Source organism: Ailuropoda melanoleuca, chromosome 1 (assembly GCF_002007445.2).
Source record: "Ailuropoda melanoleuca isolate Jingjing chromosome 1, ASM200744v2, whole genome shotgun sequence".
Taxonomy (NCBI): domain Eukaryota; kingdom Metazoa; phylum Chordata; class Mammalia; order Carnivora; family Ursidae; genus Ailuropoda; species Ailuropoda melanoleuca.
Window position 1 is genome coordinate 80278132 of NC_048218.1, and position 13092 is coordinate 80291223.

General features: G+C 42.5%; 1 long non-coding RNA gene across 1 annotated transcript in view; it reads right to left on the reverse strand.

Moving 5' to 3' along the window:
- The window catches only part of LOC105236024, a 28228-nt gene extending 15570 nt beyond the window's left edge, over nucleotides 1–12658 (reverse strand). Inside the window, exons 1-2 of the long non-coding RNA XR_854451.3 lie at nucleotides 12490–12658; nucleotides 9392–9453 (exon numbers count right to left, since the gene is read on the reverse strand). This is a non-coding gene — a long non-coding RNA (uncharacterized LOC105236024). The remainder of the gene's footprint in view (nucleotides 1–9391; nucleotides 9454–12489) is intronic.
- Between the last annotated feature and the right edge of the window lie 434 nt (nucleotides 12659–13092).

The window sequence follows — 13092 nt, forward strand, 5'->3', positions numbered from 1 at the left end:
TTCAGGACACATCTCCAAAGGCAAGAGAAACAAAAGAAAAAATGAACTTGTGGGACTTCATCAAGATAAAAAGCTTCTGCACAGAGAAGGAAACAATCAAAAAAACTAAGAGGCAGTCCACGGAATGGGAGAAGATATTTGCAAATGACACTACAGATAAAAGACTGGTATCTAAGATCTACACTGAACTTCTCAAACTCAATACACGAGAAACAAATAATCAAATCAAAAAATGGGCAGAAGATATGAACAGACACTTTTCCAATGAAGACATACAAATGGCTAACAGACACATGAAAAAATGTTCAAAATCATTAGCCATCAGGGAAATTCAAATCAAAACCACACTGAGATACCACCTTNCCACCTTTCGCCAGTTAGAATGGCAAAAATTGATAAGACAAGAAATAACAAATGTTGGAGAGGATATGGAGAAAGGGGATCCCTCCTACATTGTTGGTGGGAATGCAAGTTGGTACAGCCGCTCTGGAAAACAGTGTGGAGGTCCCTTAAAAAGTTAAACATTGAGCTACCCTATGATCCAGCAATTGCACTACTGGGTATTTACCCCAAAGATACAGACGTGGTGAAGAGAAGGGCCATACGCATCCCAGTGTTCATAACAGCATTGTCCACAATAGCTAAACTGTGGAAGGAGCAGAGATGCCCTTCAACAGATGACTGGTTTAAGAAGCTGTGGTCCATATATACAATGGAATATTACTTAGCCATCGGAAAGAACGATTACTCAACATTTGCAGCAACATGGACGGGACTGGAGGAGATAATGCTAAGTGAAATAAGTCAAGCAGAGAAAGACAATTATCATATGGTTTCACTCATTTATGGAACATAAGAAGTAGCAGGAAGATTGGTAGGAGAAGGAAGGGAAGAATGAAGGGGGGCTAAACAGAAGGGGGAATGAACCATGAGAGACTATGGACTCTGGGAAACAAACTGAGGGCTTCAGAGGGGAGGAGGGTGGGGGATTGGGATAGGCCAGTGATGGGTATTAAGGAGGGCACATATTGCATGGTGCACTGGTTGTTATACGCAAATAATGAATCATGGAACATTACATCAAAAACTAAGGATGTACTGTATGGTGACATAATAAAAATTATAATAAAAAAAGTATTGAGGTGTATATTAAGTCTTTCTATTTTGATGCTTTGTGGGGCCTTGCCTACTAGAAGGTGCTGTCCCTCCCTGGGTTAGCAAATTCCTACAGATACCTACAGATAGCAAACAACTCCCCTAGGAGAGTACCTTTCATATGTAAACCAGCCAATCTAAGACCATATCCCCATTGCCTGCCTTAGCAGGTTTTCACAGGGCTCTCACCTTTGGGCTGTTGTTCCCCTGCATTATCAGACAGGGTACTAAAGTTGGTGGCTGAAAATGGTGGCTGAAATATTTGACAATGAGGGGAACAGTAGGGCTGCAAGGTATAACTGACAGTAATAGTGGCATTAACTATAGGGTATAATGGTAACAGCCAGGGAGAGGGTGTGATAATTATGATAATTAGTAGCAATAATAAGTTTACAAACTTACAGAACGTTTCAATAATCTCAATAAATAATAATAATCTCACTGCTTTACACTTTCATACATATTAACTAATTTGCTTTTTACAATGCATACTTTCAGGTAATATTATTATCCTGTCTGATTACAGAAAGAGCCATGTCTTCTGGTAAGTTCATAGAACCAGAAATAAAATTGAGGATCACCATAACCAATCTTCTCATTGTAAAATTAAGGAAACCAAGGCCCAGTGAGGGTCAGATCGTTAATTTTAAGTGTCAGTTGCAATGAGCCATTGGGGTGCCCAGATATTTGGTCAAACATTATTTCTGGGTGTGTCTGTGAGGGTGTTACTGGATGAGATTAACATTTGAATCTGTATACTGAGTAAAGCAGAATGCCCCCTCCAATTGGGGTGGGCCTCATCCAAGAGATTGAAGGCCTAAATAGAACAAAAGATGAAGTAAGAGAAAATTCCCTTTCTGCCTGACTGCCTTTGAGCTGGAATATTGGTCTTCTCCTGCCATGGGGTCAGACTCAGACTGGAACTATACTATTGGCTCTCCTGGGTCTCCAGTTTGCCAAGTGCAAATACTGGGGCTCCCATAATTGTGGGAGATCTTTCCTTATGGTTTCTCTCTCTCTCTCATCTCCCATTGGTTCAGTTTCTCTGGGAAACCCAGACTATAAAAGAGGAGAACAAAGTCTGGCTTTGGTTGATCTCATCCCTCCCAACTGTCATCTTAGATGTCCTCTGCTGACTAACCCCAACCTAATTGAGGAGCCATCTCAGAGTCTGACAGGAAACAGGGTAGAGTGCCAGCAGCTGGTGGCTTGGGATCAGCTTCTAACGCTCCTTTCCTGCTAAGGTCTGGCTGACACCCCTTGCTTAGCACCCATAGTTCATCCTTTTTGCCTTGGGTCAGAGCTGAGCCAAGACCCCAGGTTGGGACCTTTCACCTCCGCTCACAACACTTCACAACAGCACCCATCACTGCACCTGAGATAGTAGCTGAGGAGGACAAGGTTCTCCTACAAGAGAACTGCCTTCATGTTCCTGGGATGCCAGGCTGGCTTTGCCTTGGGGACGCAGACAGGAGATCAAGGTCATCTGAGGTTTCAAGACAAGGGTTATTTACAAGCCATTCCCATTCTTCTAGCAGGTTCAGAATGGAACTGGCCACCAGACTAGGATATAGAAGGCTGAATTATTGGTCCAAGTGCCTCAAATTGCCCAGGATTGAAATTTGCCTAGTAATGTAAGGTTAGGCTGAAGTTGTAGCCAAGAGAGGTAAAATTTTAAAGCACTGCAGAGCAGGGAGCTGGGCAGGGCTCCTGGAGACATTTCCCTCCGCTTATTTCATGAGCACCAAAATTTTATTAAAAGAACCACGGGAAAGCTGAGGCATTTAAGGTCTGGTTGATGGATCTGACTCTGTTCAGAATCAGAGAACTTTTTTTTTTTTTCAGAGAACTTCTACATGAGACAAACTTAATGGTAACAGCAAAGCTTGGTGGGAAAAGAGAGGCAGCAGCAAGTACAGAAAGAGAGAAATGGCAAAAATAGAGAGCACTCGAAATGTCCGAGCTAGTTCCTGTGTTGTTAACCATAGCCAGGTGCTACTCTAATGCCTGCTGATGTCACCACCAGAAATAAAATCTGACTTCTCCTCTGGATCGCTACCTTCGCTAACAAATGTTGTGTCTATAAAAGTGTGCTGAAGACATGACCAAGAGCTGCTGCGAGGGTGCTGGCTGGGTCGGTGGCCAGCAGGGAGTCGGGGGCATAGTGAAAGCCAAGGGCTGGGGCACCACCATGCTCAGACAGGATCTGGGCAAGCTATGGGCCTAAAGAGATATCAGATCAGTAAACAATCAGAAGGAAGCCAGGTTCTCTGGTTTACAAAGAGATTCTGAAACAGGGGAGTGGGTAAGGCAGAAATGGAGGCCGGGGGGCATCAGGAAATTTTCAAATTCCCCTGAGAGGAGGTCACAGCCCTATAGCCTTGGATCAGATTTTTAAATAATGAAATCAAATTAATTTTAATTAATCAGGGATGGCTCAGGTTTTTAAATTAAATTAAACTAAATTAAATTTTACAGACAAGTGTACCCAGAAGATGGTTTTTCTAGACCTTCTAGGGACTAGATGTTTCAGGGAAGCCAAATGCCCACCTTCATTCACCTCCCTAGAGGTTCATGACAGACGACAGGCTGCATCATTGAGTAGAGGGGATTCATTTAAACCTCAGAGATCATGTTTAGATTTTTACTTCAGACCCAACCTCCTACCTCTTGAGATAGGTACAAGGGGTGGAATTGGGGAAAAGACAGAACGAAGTGTAAAGAAGTGGAATAAGCCAACCACTAGTCCATTCTTCAGAGGGAATCACTCTGCTTCTGCATCTGTGGAGTGGATGTGATTATTATAAAAGGACTGTCATAATAGATGAGGGAGAAGCTAGTCTAACATTTTGGTACATTTCTTTCTAGTCTTTTTTTTTTTTTTAAGATTTATTTATTTGAGAGAGAGGGAGAGAGCGTGCATGTGTGCATGAGTGTGGGGGAGGGAGAGGGAGAGAAAATCCCAAGCAGATTCACTCCTGAGTGTGGAGCCCGATGTTGGGGCTCAATCTCAGGACACTGAGATCATTACCTGAGCTGAAATCAAGAGTTGGATGCTTAACCAATTGAGCCACCCAGGTGCTCCTGTTTCTAGTCTTTTGATTAAGCGTGTTAACATGATTGGAATCACACTGTATATATAATTTTTATACAACTTTTTCCTTAATAATATATCATGCTTATTTTTTTTGAAGATTTATTTATTTTGACAGAGAGAGACGCAGCCAGCGAGAGAGGGAACGCAAGCATGGGGAGTGGGAGAGGAAGAAGCAGGCTCCCAGGAGAGGACCCTGATGCGGGGCTCGATCCCAGAACGCCGGAATCACGCCCTGAGCCGAAGGCAGATGCTTAACGACTGAGCCACCCAGGCGCCCCTATAATGATTATTCTTATGGTCACAAAAATACTGTATGTGAGAGACACCTGGCTGGCTCAGTCGGTGGAGCGTGCGACTCTTGATCTTGACCTCATGACCCCAAGATCAAGAGTTGCACGCTCCTCCGACAGAACCAGCCAGGCCCCCCTTGGCCTCCTTGCTCTTATTGATCATCTGCTTTCTGTGAGCGGAGAGTCTGAGAGAAGGGAACAAAGGAAGAGACTGGATTTTCCTTCCTCCACCCTAGCTGGTACTGTTTGGTCAAGAGCCCAGCCCATGTTCTGATCTTGTCCTAATCTCCAACACTTAAATTCTTTTCCCTGGGAATAGTGGGCTGTAGAAAAATCTTTGGGTTCTAGAGTCAGAGAGAACTGGATTCAAGTCCCAGTTCTGGTACTTAACTAGCTGAGTGATATTGGACAAAATTTCTTTGATGTGTCTGAACCTCAGGTACCGTATCTGTGAAATGGGGACAATTATAGGGATATAGTGAGGACTAGATAAAAGGAACAATGTGAAGTATAGGGCCTGGTGTACATGATGTATTTAACAAATAGTAGTCCTTCCCCATTCTTTTTTCTGTTATGAAGGGACTAGGTTGCGCCCGGAGTTACCATCTCAGATGAGGCACTGGAATCACATTCTCACAATTGGAGTTTGACTTGTACAACAAGGAGACATTTTTCCAGGCCTTTGTACATTTTGTTCCTCAGCCTAGAAGAATGACTCTCAAACTTTACCAGGTACCAGAATCACCTGGAAGATTTGTTAAAAAAAAATATTGGTGGGCCTGGTGCCTAGAATTTCTTTTTCTGAAGGTCTGGGGAAGGGTCTGGGAACTTTTGTTTCTAACGAGTTCTCAGTCGATGCTGCTGCTGCTGGTCTGGAAACACACTTTGAGAAATGCTGGCCTAAAACATTTTTTTACTGTTCCTATCCTATGGCTAACTCCTACTCATCCTTTAGATCTCGGCTTTGATTTTATTACCTTTAGAAAGTCTTTTTTTTTTTTAAATGCTTTATTTTTTAAGTTATCTCTACACCCAACATGGAGCTCAAACTCATGACCCCAAGATCAAGACTCACATGCGCTACCAACTGAGCCAGTCAGGTGCCCCTAGAAAGCATTTCTTTCCTCCTTTTCTTCTTTCTTTCTTGCTTGCTTTCTTCCTTCCTTTCTTTCTTCTTGAGATTTCATTTATTTATTTGAGAGAGAGTGAGCACATGTGCAGGTGGTAGGGGCAGAAGGAGAGGGACGAACGGACTCCTCACTGAGCAGGGAGCCCAATGTGGGGCTCCATCCCAGGACCCTGAGATCATGACCTGAGCCGAAGTCAGATGCTTAATCGACTGAGCCACCCAGGCACACCCTAGAAAGTCTTTCTTAAACCTGAAATCCAAATTAGGCATTTATGCTTTTTTAAAGCTCCCTGGGCTTGCCAGCTCATAAGACTTATCACAGTGTTCTGTATTGTCTTACTACTTGTCTATATCTCCCACTAGACTGTAATTACTTTGGGAAAGTGACTATGTCTGTCCTGTTCATGGTTGTATCTCCAGGGCCTTGCTCAGTATCTGGTACATAGTAGGTACTCAATAAATGCTTGTTGAACGAATGAGTAAGTGGGACCCTGGGTAATTGGAACTAGAGCCTAGGGACTCACGAGGGTGAGGTAGGTAAAGGGAATAAGTTCTAGTGGTCAGTGGTCAGGCAAGTCTAGGAATTCAGTGTCAGGGAGAAAAGCAGAGCATTGCAGGAGTTATAGGTATAGGGACTGGACCCTGTGAACTTGGTCCACCCTCTGGGTTATGGAGAACAGGGCAGAACCCAGTATCATAGAAACTGAGTAGGGACTTAAGACTTAATTTCTGATTAAGACGATTAATCTACAGATGGACTTCGAGGGCATTATGTGAAATGAAATAAGTCAAATGGAGAAAGACAAATACTGTATGATCTCTCATATATGTGGAATCTAAAAAACCAAAAAAACAAAACCCCAAAACCAACAACAACCCCCCCAAGTTTATAGATACAACTAACAGACTAGTGGTTACTGGGAGGTGGGGGTGGGGTGGGAGAAATGGTTAAGGGAGATCAAAAGATAAAAAGAGAAAACATGTATATATAATATGTGGCCATGAGTTTGGACATTGCTATCTGGGACTTGGGACTTCCTATAGATTTGGGTAAAAGATAATTGTGGAGTCTTTTTGTGTTTAACATCATTTGAGAGGGTTTTCATTTACCTTTATTTAAAAATTTGTAGCATTTGGCATTTTCATTTTCTGCTGTATTGACAGAGTGACACAAGATATACCCCATTAAACCATGGAGGTCCCCCCCCAAAAAAGATGTTTGATCCAAAAAACAGGATTTAAAACATTAGTAGACCCATTTTTGTTTGATGGCCCAAATATATGGTCTATCTTGGTGACTATTTTGTGTCCACTTGAAAGGAAAGTATCTTCTATTGTTGAGTGGTGTGTTCTATAAATGTCAGTTAAGCTAAGTTATTCGACAGAGTTGTTCAAATCTTTGATGTCCTTACTGATTTTGTTTACTTGTTCTGTCAATATTTGAGTGACAAGTATTTATAACTTCAGATATAAGTATAGATCTGTCTTTCTTCTTTCATTTCAATTAGTTTTGCTTCATGCATTTTTTTAAGATTTTATTTGTCAGAGAGAGAGAGAGAGAGAGAGAGCACAAGGGGGGGTGGGCTGCAGGCAGAGCAGGCAGAGGGAGAAGGAGGCTCCCCACTGAGCAAGGAGCCTGATGGAGGACTCAATCCCAGGACCCTGGGATCAAGACTGGAGCCAAAGGCAGATGCTTAACCAACTGAGCCACCTAGGCGTCCCACTGTTTCGTGTATTTCGAAGCTATGTTAGCTGCAGACATATTAAGGATTGTTATATATTTTTGACAAATTGATCACTTTATCACTATGAAATGTTCCTCTGTTCTGAGCTGTACTTTATCTGACATTAATATAGCCTCTCTGGGTGTCTTTTTAAAAAACAGTTTTATTGAGTAGTACCTAGTTAAGTGTCAGACTCTTGATTTGGGTTGAGTTCGTGATCTCAGGGTTGCAAGGTGAAGACCCTCACAGGGCTCCATGGTCAGCAGGGAATGTGCTGAGATTCTCTATCTCCCTCTGCCCCTCCCCCCAGTGTGCACACTCTCTCTCTCAAATAAAGAAATCTTCTGAAAAACCAGCTTTATTGAGATATGGTTAATAAACTACACAATTTACCCACTTAAAATGTACAGCTGATGTTTTTTAGTGTATTTAGATTGTGCAATCATCATTAAAACCTAATTTTAGGACATTCCATTGTCCAACTCTCTTTTTGTTAGTGTTTTATGGTATAATGTTTTTACCTTTGACTTTCTTAAAAAACAGCTTTATTGAGATACATCCTTTTACTTATAATCATTCTGTCTCCTTATATTTATTTATTTAAACATTCAAGTAGGTTTTTATTTTATTTTATTTTTTATTTATTTATTTTAAAGATTTTATTTATTTATTTGACAGAGAGAGAGACAGGCAGCGAGAGAGGGAACACAGGCAAGGGGAGTGGGAGAAGAAGAAGCAGGCTCCCAGCGGAGAAGCCTGATGCGGGGCTCGATCCCAGGACTCTGGGATCACTCCCTGAGCTGAAGGCAGACGCTTAACAGCTGAGCCACCCAGGCGCCCCTGAAGTAGGTTGTTTTTTTTTTTTTAAAGATTTTATTTATTTATTCGACAGAGATAGAGACAGCCAGCGAGAGAGGGAACACAAGCAGGGGGAGTGGGAGAGGAAGAAGCAGGCTCATAGCAGAGGAGCCTGATGTGGGGCTCAATCCCATAACGCCGGGATTACGCCCTGAGCCGAAGGCAGACGCTTAACCGCTGTGCCACCCAGGCGCCCCTGAAGTAGGTTTTTTAAAAATGTTTTTAAAGATTTTATTTATTTATTTGTCAGAGAGAGGGAGAGCAAGCACAAGCAGGGGAGCCAGCAGGCAAAGGGAGAAGCAGGCTCCCTGCTGAGCAAGGAGCCCAATGTCGGACTCAATCCCAGGACTCTGGGATAATGACCTGAGCCGAAGGCAGACACTTAACCAACTGAGCCACCCTGGTGTCCCTATTTATTTATTTTAAAGGTATCCTTAATTATTTATTTTTAAAAAGATTTTATTTTGAAGTAATCTCTACACCCAATGTGGGGCTTGAACTCACAACTCTAGGATTAGAAGTTGCACGCTCCACCAACTGAGCCAGCTAGGCACACTTGTAGCCTTATATTTAAAGTCAGTTTCTTACAGGCAGCATACAGTTGTGAGTTGAGTCTTGCTTTTTTTATCAAGTGTGATAATCTCTATCCTTTAAGTAAAGTGGTAGATAATTTGTGTTTAATGTAATGTTTGATATAGTTGTGTTTTAATCTACCAATACACCATTCATTTCCTATTTGCTTTGCTCATTTCCCCCTGTCTTTTCCTGTTTCCTTTTGGATTGAGGATTTTATTTCCATAATAAGTTTATTATCTATATCTCTTTTCTTTGGCTTACTTTTTAGAGGTTGTTATAAGATTTATAATATCCATCTTTAATTTAGAACAGTATTTTCAAATAATACTATACTGCTTCATGTATAGTGTAAGAAACTTATAACAGCATCTTCCATTTCTCCCCCTTTGTCATTTGTGCTATTGTTGTCATATACTGTGCTTCTATGTATATTGTTGTCATATACTGTGCTTCTATGTATGTATAACTTGTGAGGGTTTTTTTTTTGCTTTAAATAGTTAATTATCTTTTATAAGAATTAAGACATGAGAGAAAAGTCTTTTATATTTACCCACATATTTACCATTTTTGGCACTCTTCATTCTTTATGTCAATCAAGTTTCCATCTGGTAAATTTCTCTTCACCTGAAGAATATTAATTAATTAATTACTTCATTCATTCATTCATATAAGCTCTACACAAAATGTGGGGCTGAACTCACAACCCTGAGATCAAGAGTCTCACACTCCACTGACTGAGCCAACCAGGCACCCCTCTCTGTCTACTTTAAGTATTTTCTTCTTACCACCTTTTTTCAGCAATTTGATTATGATATGCCTCGTTTTTTTGTTTTTTTAAATGTGTGTGTATGGGTGGGTCTGCATGTATGTTTTGATCCTGCATGGGGGTTTGTTGGGATTCTTGGATCTATGGGTTTAGAGTTTTCATTAAATTTGGAAAATTTCAGCAACTTGTCTATTTAATATTTTTTCTGTCACTCCCCCACTTTTTCCTCTTGTACTCCTATTATATATACATGTTAGACTACTTGCTATTACAGGTCATTGAGACTGTTCAGTTTTTTCTAGACTTTTTCTCTTTCTGTGCTTTCGCTTAGATAACTTTCACTATTATGTCTCCGAGGTTACTAATCTTTTCTTCCACATTGCTTAATCTCTCTCTCTTTTTTTTTAACATTTGTTTATTTATTTTGGACAGAGCAAGTGGGGGTTGGGGAGGAGGGCAGAGGGAGAGATGGAATCTCAAGCAGACTCCCTGATGAGTGCAGACCCCTATGTGGGGCTGGATCTCACAACCCTGAGGTTATAACATGAGCTGAAATCAAAGTTGGATACTTAACAGACTGAGCCACCCAGGTGCCCCTTTTATTAATCCCTTTCAGATGTTTATTAAATTTTATTTCAGACATTATATTTTTCATCTCTAGAATTTCCATTTGGTTTTGTTTATATCTTCCATTTCTCTCTGTATTATATTCATTCTTCTATTAATACTTTAACACAGCTATAATGGTTGTTTTAGCATACATTTTTGGTAATTCCATTACCATTGTTATTTCTAAATTGTTTTTAACTGACTGATTTTTCTCCTTGTCATGGTTCAATATTTTTAAAAGATTTTATTTTTTAAAATAATCTCTCACCCAATGTGGGGTTTGAACCCATAACCATGAGATCAAGAGTCATCCACTCTACAGACTGAGCCAGCCAGACAGCCCATGGTTTAATTTTTTTTTATTGGTTTCTTTGCTTATCTTGTAATATATGATTGGATGTTGGACATGTTGACATTTGTTGAGCATGGAAGTTTTCTGTCTTCCTTTAAAGAACGTTGACCTTTGTTCTGGTAGGAGTTGGATTATTAGAAGATCAGTTTGATCCTTTTGAAGCTTATTTTATTTTATTTTTATTTTTTGAGAGAGTGAGCACTCGTGCATGAGTGGAGGGAGAAGAGGGGCAGAGGGAGAGAGAGAATCTTAAGCAGGCTCCATCCCCAGCACCGAGTCTGGCGGGATTCAATTTCACTACCCTAAGTTCATGAACAGAGCTGAAATCAAGTTGGACACTTAACTGACTCTGCCACCCAGGCACCCCTCAAAGCTTATTTTAAAGTTTTGTTATTGTAGGTCTAGAGAAGCCTTTATTTAGTGTTAGTGAAATGTGACTCTTTGGGGTCTTTACTGAATGTCTCAGGTGCTCAGTGAGGTTTCTGCACTCTGATCAGAACTCAAATGTGTCCCAGATCTCCATAAGCTCTGGGAATTTTTCAGATAGCAGCCACTGATTATAATTTTCCAGGATTGTTGTGAGGATTAAATTAAATAATGCATATGATCTGAACATTGCAGGAGGTTATGATCAGGAGTTCATACGGGACTTCTGGAGTGCTGGCAATATATTTTCTGATCTGGCTGATGGTTACATTTCACTTTATAACTACTTGTTAAACTGAACGTATTCTGGGTATTTGTTACATATCACAATACAAATTTAAAGAAAGAATGTAACAAAATGCTGACATATTATTGGTACTTAATAAATGTTTGTCACCCTGATTAAATGAGATAAAATATGCAAAAACGCCTGGCACAGAATCCAATGCACAGTGGATTCAGGATTGTTTCCTGTAAATAAACTTTTAATGCAGTATAACCTACATAAAGACAAGTACATAAACACACAGCTCAATGAATTTTTCCCAATGTGAATACAGCCAAGTAACCAGCAACTATGTCAAGAAATAGAACTGAAGTGTTGTTGTTAATGTGAAAGGATATGGAATGGAATTTCTCTAGTGTCTCAGAATTGTGGCTAAATTCTCAAAGCTGGTGATAAGGACAAGTACCTCTCTCTTTCTAAAGAATGTCATTATACATACCTTCAGGGCTTCCTAAAAGATGACAGAGCTGGCGCTTTGACTATCAGCCTGCCATTTACCTCCAGCCTCATAGGAAACTAGGATTTCAAAGGTGGCTTATTTTAGAATCTGGCTATGAGGATGTGATGTAATTAAATGATGGGCTGACAAGTAATCACAGCACCTGCGCTGCCTTGGAGCCAGAACTATGGGCAAGAGAGTTCTAGGGAACCCTGAGATACAGATCTGGAAGTTTGAGGTGGAAGGCGGTGGTGGGGTTAGGGGTGGTTCTAGTGAAATAAACATTGGTATTTTCTTCTTGCTTGGAGAATTCTGAAAGTAGAAGGCAGGCTAGAGCGGATCTTGATGGAGGGGCAAGGAGAGAGATCAACAGTTTGATGGGGCAAGGATATGTGAGCTCCTTGATGAGGTGGACTCTGCAGTAAGGGGTGGGCTTTGAGCTGCCTTAATGGGATCCTATCCCACAGGGTTATCTGCTAGGGCTCTAGCAGTATGACAAAGGGGGGGTTATCTCCAGGGGTCAGGAGCCAAAGGGGTGGATCACAATAAATTAGTGAGAGAGTACATCACCCACATCAGGGAACCATGCACAACAAAGGTACCAGGGGGCCCTCTGAAGAACCCACAAACGCTTCCCCTCTGAAGACCTAGCATTTGAAGTACTCGTGAAGTACTGACGGATGTGACGACGCTCTCCCCCGCTGGGCCTAAGCCAAACCACAGGAGGGACTGGCATTCAGGCGAACGGGCCCGCTCTTTTCCCTCTGCCCGCCACGCCTCACCTGTGCTCCCCGCGCGCACTGGCAGCCTGTGGAAGGAGGAGGTGGGGTTGCTCGTAGAGGGAGTGTGTGGGGGTGGTGAGCCTTGCGCCTTCTGCCTCAGGCAGGGTCCTCGTTCGCAGCGCTCTCTCGGCCTCTAGACCGCGTGTCTCCCTCCCGGCGGTGCGTGGTGGCAAAGGCCGTGCAGCTGCGCGCGCAGCCTCGGCGCAGGCGCGTCTCTCCTGGAGCTCTGTAGTGAGGCACCCGGGTTGCTCAGGTGCGGAAGGCCGAGCGGAGGCGTGGCTTCCCCTTCCAGCCACCGTCTGAGGCGGAGGCGGCGGTGGGGTGTCGGAAGAGCCGGGTGGAGTAGGTAAGGGTGGCGCTCTGGTCCCGTTCTGGGGGCGGCCTCGTCGTCCCGCTGTGTGCCGGGCTCAACGCGTGTCACCTTTGTCGGGTTGCACGTGGCCGTATGAGCGATGGTGGCGGGCAGACTTTGAGAGCTACCCTGTGGCCGATGTGTGTGTACGCTTCGGTTCCCTTCCTGCCGGAAAAGCGAACTTCCAGGCAACACGGGATGCTCGGTAAGACTTCGAGGAGCCGAGGGAGGCAAGGGGACAAGGCTGTGGC